Here is a 10,608-nt window from a genome sequence, read left to right as displayed (position 1 = left end):
GATGTTGATCAGGATCTAGTGTGCTCATAAACTGTTTCGTGAAATGGCAACTCCCTTGTCAATTGACTTAAAGATAATAATAATAATAATAATAGATCACATTGGAATTTCTAACTCTGGACCAGATCAGAATAGCCCCATTCCTCCCAGGCCCCAGCCTTTCTCAACTAAGAGCCTCTCTGTTCATGCCACAGCCAGAGAAGAGTCTTCCTCTTGTCCCCTGGTACCAGCAAAGCCCATCAGGGCACTGAGTGTCTGCCACACTCTACAACATCCCAACAGTAAGTGCCCACTCTCTCCTCCTCCCTGGCTCCTGTCAGAAGAGCCCGGGGAATGAAGAATGGATAACACATCTAGTCCCCTCCCCCTGGTCAGACTGGTCAGAGAGTAGACTTGCCCTGCTTGGAGGAGGGCTAGAGCCTTAGCTCCCTACTGAGCTCTATTGACCACAGAGAAAGGGAAGGGGGGTGCTTAACAGGGAGAAGGTGGGAGGGAAAAGAAGTTAGATCATATCCAGTGTCAGCATCATGGAATGTCCCACATCCCAAAATAGAATACAAAATCACTTATCCTATCCAAGACTAGAGAAATCACAAACTGAAAAACACATCAAACAACCCAAGGGCTCAATACGGATCATAAGTTTAAAAGTAGACATCATAAACATGCCTCACCAGGCAACAGTGCATTATCTTGAAACAGGTAAAAAGATAAATAAATAAAAATGGAATTCTCAATTTAAAAAGAAAAAAAGAACCAAATGGGAATTAGAGAACTGAAAACCTCAATAACCAGAGATGAGGAAAAAAATCTCACTCAATCAAGACAGGATTGGATGAAGAGTGAACTCAGAGAGGATAATAAGATCAAATACATGAAGAGCTATACCATGTTCACAAAAGAACAGAGTGAACATAGCAAAGGTGTGGCTTCTTCCCAACTGGTCTGTACATTGTTTTATTATAGTGCTGTGAAGTTCACAAAGTTTTCATGCTCATACAAAAGCTTATTTGAGGCCTAGTATCAGTGACTCATGTCTGTAATCCAAGCTTCTCAGGAGGTTGAGATCTGAAGATTGTAGTTCAAAGCCAGCTCAAGCAACAAAGGCCAAGCAAGAAATCTGGAAGTAGAGGTGTGTCTCTCAAGTAGTAGACTTCCAGCCTTGAGTCCAAAAGCTAAGAAATAGAATCCAAGCATTAGGGACACACACACACACACACACACACACACACACACACACACACACACACGAGCGTGCACTAGGAGTTGAACTCAAGGCCACCTTCTTGCTAGGCCACACTCCTAGCCCTTTTGCTCACTGTTGCGTGGGGCTACCCTTGAACTCAAGAGCATCCTGAATAATGGGATTACAGGCATGCCCTACCACATCAGCAACAATGTCTGATCCCTGCTACTTAGTTCCTGGGCTTCCTGCATTTCCTCCACCACATTGTCTTAGGCCTTAAACACCTGGGCTTATGTCTGTACCAGCTGCATTTTCTGAGAAGTACCACAGAGCCCACCCTGGGGGCTCAGGTACAGCTGCACCTGGCCTGCTCCCTCCATTACAAATTCTGAGGCTTGTGACCAGACGCGCACAGAGGCGTGAGAAGATGAGTCAGAATCATCGGCAGCTGTGGGTTTTCAAAGTAGCCAGAAGCCAGTGATGAGGTGACAGCCTGAGCTTTTATCCTGGGGACCTCTGGCTCCCCAAGAAAGAGGTTCATGAGAAAAAATAATAATCTTGCTTCTTAGGCCATCGCTTCCTGTGGCACATCAGCAATTTCATGAAACAAAGCCCAGCACTGGGGAGTCTGGCTGGAGAACAACCAGGGGAATAGAGAAAGAGGCCCTGACACTCACAGCTGTCTGTGTCTTCACCACATACCTGTCACGCCTCATCCTTCCCCGCAGGTCAGGCCTGTGATGCTGAATGTCACCCCCTCACACTCTCGTGTGCTCATGCGGTGCCTCCTGGATCAGGATGTGGCAGAGCTTGAAAAGGCCACATAGATGTGTCCTGAAGAGATCAGGACACATGTGCATACAGAGGGACAGCCATGGGGTGGGGGTGGGGGGCGGGGAGGGACAGCCATGGGGTGGGGGTGGGGGGCGGGGAGGGACAGCCATGGGGTGGGGGGGGGGAGAAGTGGTGTCTACAAGCCAAAGAGAGAGGCCTTGCAAGGGGCCAGCCTAGCCCATGCCTCCATCTCAGACTCCAGCCTGTGCTTTCGGCTGCCCAGGGGGCCACTTGACCAGTGCCAGTCTCCTTCACGTGAGGTACCCTTGGCCACTGCCACTCAGACAACATGGAGATCCCACCCCACTCGCCCGCACTGACTTCCTCAGCTTCTTTCATCTCCACCGCTCATGGATCTGGACAGACTCTGTGTCACGGGTGCTGGTTACACTAGCTGCCCCCCTGGTGCCCAAGCCTAGCTCCAGAAAGCTGCACCTGCATCCTCCACAGATGGCCTGGCCAGGTGCTCTTATGTTATGTGACTCTGGCAAGGATTTTCTCCTTGGGGTCATCCATGGCACCTGGTCCTTCTCATCTACAAAGCCCTACCCTCCAAAGAGAGGAAGAGGACAGAAGGAAGAATAGGGAGGGATGGAGGGAGGGATGGTGGGAGGGAAGGATTGAGGAAAAATAACTTTTCTGAATCCTATCAACTGCTTTTATACATAAACCACCAGAAATGAGATTATTTCTGCCTACCTTTTCCCTCTACTCTTCTTTGAAGGTTGGATAATTCATTCTTCCTTTACCACTTAATGGGGGGTGGGGGTGGCGTGGAGGGGAAACAGGGGAGGGCTTCCAAGCAACCCTGCCTCCCAGTCTGCTGTGCCTGCTGCAGCCTTGCCCCTGTATGCAGCGCCCCCTGGTGTTCTAGGGGGATAGTGATCCTTTTCCTTCTCCCTCCCTCCCTCCTTCCAGAGTATCTCTCCTCAAGAGTTTCTGCTATTGCTTCTGGTTGATGGCCTGACTTCTGCCCCTGGCCTCCAACCTAAGTATTTTTCTTTTTTCCCCCCAGCTATTAGCATTTGAACTCAGGTCCTTGAGCTGGTTAGCCAGGTGCCCAATCACTTGAGCCACAACACTAGCCCCCTCTTTTTAGCTTTAGTTATTTTTCCATGGGAAATAAGTCAATGCTGCCTGGAGCCAGCCTCAGACGGAGGTGCCTCCTTGGTCTGGGATTACAGGTGTGAACCACCACTCCTGGCCCTCCCAACCCAAGTATTTCCTGACTTATTCCTGACTTCTTAAGGACATCATGGTTACCAAGGTGAGAACCGGAGACCCCTGTTAGCCTTGTCTCCTCTAGGGTGGGAGCTGTGCGTGTTTGTGCCTTAGCCCCATCCCTACAAAGAAGGCTGGGCAGCATACAGACTCCATGGATGGTGCACAGACCAATGTTTCAGTCTCCAACTAAACAAGGGGTTGCACACATCTGATTTATGTGGCTTTGAAGGCAATCATCTCCCCAGCCCCAGCTGTCTTACAACATTGGTTTGTCAGTAATCAATGCATTTCAGCAATATATGGGGGTGAATTGAGTTTCCAGTTGGCTTCCCTGAGGGTGTTAGATAAAATTGCAATTTGGAGTCAATCAATAAGCATTTATTGAGCTGCTCTTCTTCCGCCTGCTTGATGGTGGGTTTTGCGCGGGATACAGAGGCTGGCTGAGGAGCTTAGCTCAGAGATGGCTCCTGTCTGTTCCTGGTGTTTAACTTAGCCTGGAAAACAAATGATAGAAACATTTCTAGCAGCAGCAGACCAAGTAAGAACACAGGAGGAGTATGCTTGGCCTGTGAGCCAGTGTGAACAGGGGCGTTCTGGCACGTGCCCCCCAAACTCCCTCCAAAGCTCCTGCAGACTAAAATGCTGCCATTTCATGACTTGTTCCTTGGGTTTGCTTTTTTCCCCTCCAAGTTCATTTTTTTTTAAGTGGAGTGCAGTGGCTCACACCTGAAATCCTCAGGAGACAGAGATGGAGAGGGTCTCAGTCTGAGGCCAGCCCAAGCCACAAAACAATTTTTAAGAAGTTCTCAAGACCCCATCAAAACAGATAAAGCAGGGTGGGATGGTGTGTGCCTGTCATCTCAGCTAGGGCAGGAAGTATAAATAGGAGGATTGTGGTTCATGCTAGCAGGGGCAGAAGGTTGGAAGTGTGTGACCCTGTAGTGGAGGGTCTGCAGAGCAAGTGCAAGGCCCTGAGTTCAAACTCCAATATCACCAAATAAATAAATAAATAAAATTTAAAAAAAAATCCTTCCAGCAGAAGAACATTCTATCCTTAAACCAAATGGAAATGACCTGTGATGTGACATGTGTGTCAGTCTGGATTCCTGGGTTGGAGTTTGCCCTCTCAGGCTCACTGTGCTCTCTGATACAAAGAATGTTGACTGATTGATGGTGTCTGCCACAGGAACCATAAGAGTGGACTATGGTTTCCACCCTTGCCTTAGAGTAGAGGTATTTATGGCAGCCCTTCTCCCCATCCCACTGTGACAAGAAAGGCTGGATGAACCCTACTAGTCTGCAGGAGGGTAAATGGACACAAGAAGGAGGTCATAAATGCCAATCTCACAATGTCACCCTCTGACCCAGGGAGCATCCTGGGAGAGGGGTTGGATGGATCACTCAGCCTTCTCAGCAGTCCCCACACATCTGAAACACACGGATCTGTTCTTAAACTTCTATCCAGAAGCAGCCCTGTGCACGTCTCCACACACCTGCTGGCCAGAGCCGGCCACCTGGGGCCACTTAGGTGCAAGCCTTATATCTGGAAATCTTGAGCAGAAAGGGGTCACTGTCTCGACTTCAGATTTCAATCTCCCCTCAAAGCAATGCGTGAGCCTCCAGCCTTAGATCGATGTATCTGTAGGGTAGCAGCGCTGTGACAGGATGTGATTTCAGAGTCCCCTTTGTTGTACTTACGACCTTGTTTGTCACCAGAAAATATGGAACCTGCATCTTAACAAAGCCAAAACTCAAAAGAAAGGGGGCTCCAGGACCCGCCAGCCCATAAATGTGCTGCAGCGTGAGGGAGACGGATGGGCCCGGGGCCAACAAACTCACCTGTCCTCACCTCTATAGGCCACGGCAGATGGCAGCCATCTGGGGCTGCCTGGTATAACTGGCATGCAGCTGACAGCCTGTCTTGTGAGTGTCTTCCTTGGCTGTACTGCTCTGGGGGCCTGGAAGACACTTCTCTCAGATGTTGCATTAAGCAAACCGAGTGTCATCAATCTGTCCATGGTTCGTGACCTGGGAGGGGTGAGCACAGACTTGAATGAGCCGAGAATTCCAAGCAGCAACCAGGGCTGCTGAGGACTTGAAGGAAGCCAGGGATCACCACGTCCTCTTCTCCCACCTCCCAGAAATGCTCACCACGGTGAGACAGAGCTGTACAGTGAGGGAGAAGAAACAGGAAAGGCCCAGAGAGACCGTCAACACCCAAAGACCAGACATGGGAAAGGGGAGTGATGTGGCTGGGTATAGTGGTGGTACATGCCTGTAATCCAAGCTAAGAGATGATAGGCAAAAAAGCAAAATAAATAAACAAATAAAATCTATTTGAAACTTTACAGTTAAAATATTGCCCGTTGCTGGGTGCTAGTGCCTGGAATCCTAGCTGTTCAAGAGGCTAAGAACTGAGGATTTCAATTTGAAGCCAGCCTGGGAAGGAAAGTCTGAGACTCTTATTTCCAGCAAAAAGACAGAAGTAGAGCTGTGGCTCAAGTGGTAGAACATTAGCCTTGAGCAAAAATGCTTATGAACAGGGCTCAGGATCCTAGTTCAAGCCCCAGGACTGGCACGGACACACACACACACACACACACACACACACACACACACACACACAGAGTCACCCTTATAATTGTCGAGCCAACTGACCCTGGGATAGATTCAGCTCAGCCTCTTTCTTTGTCCTCTACCTCTTTCTCTCCCCTTTTCCCTTCCTGGAGGTGCAAAAATGTTCCCTAGTATAAAATGAAGGGAAAGTGGGTTAGCAGGCATCCACTGCGCCTGATGGGGAAATGGGACGATGCTCTATTTATACAGCAAGTGTGTTGGCAAGAAACCTCCCCAGGGATGAGTGGAATTAATTTAATGGCCGTGTACTCGGGGACATGCACTCCACTCCACAGAGAGAATTCTAATACTGTCCACGGGTACTGTCGCTGGCAAAGGACAGAAGAGCAACTGACACACACCAGGTCACTCTGGGTGGCAGAGATGGGCCAGTGCCATCCATGTGCCAGAATCCCAAATCTCTGGATCAGTGGTTGCCTGGTACCAAGCATGGCAGAGGAAGGGTGGACTATGGGCTTGGCGTGGCATGAGCAGGCTGTGTCTGTGATCTGCGTGAGCCAGGGTGTCACTATTCCAGATGATAGGGTCAACTCCAAGGAGCTGGCGGTCCTGGGCCCAGGGTTGGGGGAATGTGGGAGACTGGACACAGGACCTGGGGTATCACCTCTGAGAACTGGGTTGCTCTAGCAGCTTTTACCTTTGAAACTCCTTTAAACATACCAGGTCACAATAGGTGACACTGAGACACAATGTCCCAGTGAAACAGGGACTCAAACTCGGACTGCCTGAGGGAAGTGTGACTACAGAGGCTCCCAGGGCCAGGGTCGCAGGCCCTGTCCACTAGTGCTTTTCAGGAAGAGAAGCAATTGTCACCAACCTAATGCCCCTCTTTGTCCCCAAGGTGCCCAGATGCACTAAGAAGTCCCAAGCCGGGTGCCATGGTTCACACATGTAATCCCAGCTACTCAAAAGGCCAAGATCTGAGGATTGTGGTTTGAAGCTTAGGTAGAGAAAAGTCTGTGAGACTCTTATCTCTAAATAACTACCCCAAATGAAAACAAAAACCCAGAAGTGGAGCCGTGGCTCAAGTGGCAGAACTCCAACTTTGAGAGAGAAAAAAAAAGCCAAGCCAAGAATGTGAGGCCCTGAGTTCAAGCACCAGTACTGGTACCAAAAAAGAAAGAAAAGAAAAGTTCAGACTGTCATCTTGAAGAATGACAGCAAATTCACGAAGAAGACTGGAGCAGGAGTCCAAGTGAGGGGCTCAGCTAGATCTGTAACTAACTAATGTTGGTGGCTGGGGAGTATCAGGGAGAGTCTCTGGGCCCATAGGGACCCAGAGTGGGTATGGGGGACAGGGCAGAAAGTACAGGAGGCTGGATATAGGCCACAGGAAGACCAGCAGGCTAGGGAGACAAGAAGGAGGGGAAAGCAAGGTTCAGAGGAGGCCCACAGGGTTGAATAGCCACATGGGGTCGGTGACGTATACTCAGAGAGTACATGCGCTTTGACCCTGGGCATGATGAGGCTTTATTGAGGGACCCACAGAAAAACGGCTCTGAGCCCTGTTTTCAAAGGACACTTGTGTTGCTAGCTTGAAAATATCAGAGCAATAATTAAGATTACATTACAGGTAGGCCAGTTGTGGTAGTGCACACTTGTAATCTCAGCTCTTGGGAAGGAAAAGTAGGAGAATTTCCTGGAGACCAGTTTGGGCTACATTGTGAGACTCCAAAAAAGAAATTTTAACTCAATATTAAAAAATATAATAAATCCAACTCAAGTCAGGCATGGTAGCTCAAGCCTGTAATTCTTGCTACTTGGGAGGCAGAGATCCTCAGCCTCCTAATGCTGAGATTACAGGCATGTGCTATCATGCCTGGATGCATTGTGTACTTCCTTTATGCACACTCAGACTGTGCTCATTACTTGTGGACTCTTCTGCAGGTTAGAACTTGCTTAGTCATTTACACTTATTTATAATAGCAGAGTTTACACCAAGAGCTTTGCTGTTATTGTTGTTGGCTTTATGTATTTATTATTTTTGGTGGTACTAGAATTTGAAGTTAAGACCTTGTATTTACCGGGAAAACATTCTACCCCTGAGCCATGTCTCTAATACATTTTTTTTGTCAGTCATGGGGCTTGAACTCAGGGCCTGGGTGTTGTCCCTGAGCTCTTTTGCTCAAGGCTAGTACTCTTACCAGTTTGAGCCACAGCACCACTTCCAGTTTTCTGGTGGTTCATTGGAGATAAGAATTTTCTGGGTTTTCCTGTCTGGGCTGGCTTTGAACCAAGATCCTCAGATCTCAGTCTCCTGAGTAGCTAGGATTATAGGTATGAGCCATGAGCACCAGGCTATTCATTTTTTTCCCTTGTTATTTACCAAATAAGGTTTTGCTTTTTGTTAGAACTAGTCTGGATCATGGTCCTCCTATTTCTGTTTCCCCACATAGCTGGGGTGACGGGTGACAGGCATATGCCACTATACCCAGCGTTTTGTTGGTTGTCATAAGGTGTCACTAACATTTTGTCTGTATTGTTCTGGATTCTTGGTCCTCCGATCTCAGCCTCCCAACCAGCTGGGGGGTGACAGATGTGAGCCAGGGCATCTATCTCTGATAGGACTTTTGCACAAAACAGCCAAAGGTCAGCATCCCCTCCCTGCAGATCCCCTCAGGTCCTGGAAGGTGACAGCACACCTTATTGTTTCAGTTCTCATACGAACAGCAAATGTTCTTTTCCTGGCCTTCCCAGCACTGCATTTTTCTTCTTTTTGTGCATGCACGTCATGGTTGCTTCTGTCCCCAAGCTTGGTGCTGAGGCTCTGTCTGGCACTCCTTAGCCCAGGAAGGCTGCAAGCTGCCTGGGGGAGAAAACACATTATGTTACATAAGCTTCCACAAGGCCTCGGAGACAGCATAGTTGGCTGTGTGCGGCCAGTGCAAATGAATCTATGATGTAAGTTAAGTCTGAGGTCATTAAAATGAAATACCCCTGACACAAGATCTTGTGTTGGTCAGGAAACATTGTGAACAGAGACATCAAAGGAACCTAACCCTGTCTGTCTGCTAGGATCACTGGTTTAATATGTGTCCATTTGGTCAAGCAAGATGGCTTATACCTCTAATTCCAGTTACTCATGAGGCCAACAGTGGAAGGAGCCAGTTGGGCAAAAAGTTCATGAGCCTTCCCCTCACCCCCATCTCAACCAATGAAAGTTGGACATAGTGGCACATGCCTGACATTCCAGCTATGCAGGAAGTATAAGTAGGAGGATTACAGTCCGTGAGACATTATCTAAAAAAATAACAAAAGTGTACCAGGTGCATGTAGCATATGCCCAAAATCCCCAGGAGGCTGAGATCTGAGGATTACAAAACTCCAAAGCCAACCTGAGCAGGAAAGTCTGTGAGACTCTTAGCTCCAATTAACCACCAAAAGCCAGATGTAGAGATGTGGTTCAAGTGGTAGAGCACTAGCATTGAGGCAGGGAGGGAAGCTCAGGGACAGCACCTAGGCCATGGAGTTCAAGCCCCAGGCCTGGCGCATGCGCATGCACACGTGCGCGCACGCACACACACACACACACACACACACACACACACAAAGTGGAAAAACCTGGAAGTGTGGCTCAGATGGTAAAGTGCATGTCTTATCCAGCACAAAGCCCTGAATTCAAATCTCAATACAACCATAAAAAAAAAGAGTCAGGAGTCAGGGATCTTTAGAAGTCTATAACCAGCTAAAGATGGCAAACAACCCGGGCAAATCAAGTCAGGATTCTGTTTCTAACCCAACACTCTTTTGCTTATCCAGGCCTTCATCTTTGCCACCATCAAAGCCTATGGGTGAATAAGTCTAAAACCGAGAAACTCTCAGGGCTCAGCATGCCTGTGCACCGTGCATGGCAGAGGGGGATGTGACCCCTGAGGGCACAGGAGACCTCTGGCCTTCCCAGCAGCCCCACTAATGTCTCCAGACGCTTCCACAAGTCTATCCTGTTCTCATGCAGGAAGATGAGGACTGTGCCTTAGGGAAAAGGAAAAGCTGGAAAGTCAAGGCCCTGAACCCCACCATGGGACTCAAGAGAGAGCTGTGGACCCCCTGGGGGCCCTCTGGATGATAGGCATAATGGAGGATGGAGGTCAGCACTGGAGTATTTCCTGTCTCCTCCATCTAATCACTTCATCTCATCATGAGGGTTCTAAGTGTTTTAAGTACCACTTTAAGACCAGCTGATGAGTAAGAGGAGACTGGGCAGGACAGTAGGGAGGCGGGCTCCCCAGGAAATATCCGCTTAAGTGGAACAAATAATTCCTGATTTATTGACTGATTTCTGGCTTCAATTTCTTACTGGGGAGCAACAGGGGGGTGCGCAGCAAGAGGGGAATTCGTGGGAAGCTGCAAGAAAGAGAGAGAGGATAGATAGATAGATCCATTGATAGATTGATAATAGTTCAATAGATAATAGATGATAGATAAGAGATATAGATAATAATAGATAACAGGTGATACATAATAGATAGGTAATAATAGGTAGATCAGTAGATAGAGTATAGATAGATAATAGATTGATAGAAGGATCAATAGAAGCCGGGCGCTGGTGGCTCACGCCTGTAATCCTAGCTACTCAGGAGGCTGAGATCTGAGGATCACGGTTCAAAGCCAGCCCGGGCAGGAGAGACAGTGAGACTCCTATCTCCAATAAACCACCAGAAAACCGGAAGTGGCGCTGTAGCTCAAGTGGTAGAGCACTTGCCTTGAGCTGAAGAGCTGAGGGACAG

Source organism: Dipodomys ordii, unplaced genomic scaffold (assembly GCF_000151885.1).
Source record: "Dipodomys ordii isolate 6190 unplaced genomic scaffold, Dord_2.0 Scaffold68, whole genome shotgun sequence".
Taxonomy (NCBI): Eukaryota; Metazoa; Chordata; class Mammalia; order Rodentia; family Heteromyidae; genus Dipodomys; species Dipodomys ordii.
This window is presented reverse-complemented; position numbering follows the sequence as displayed.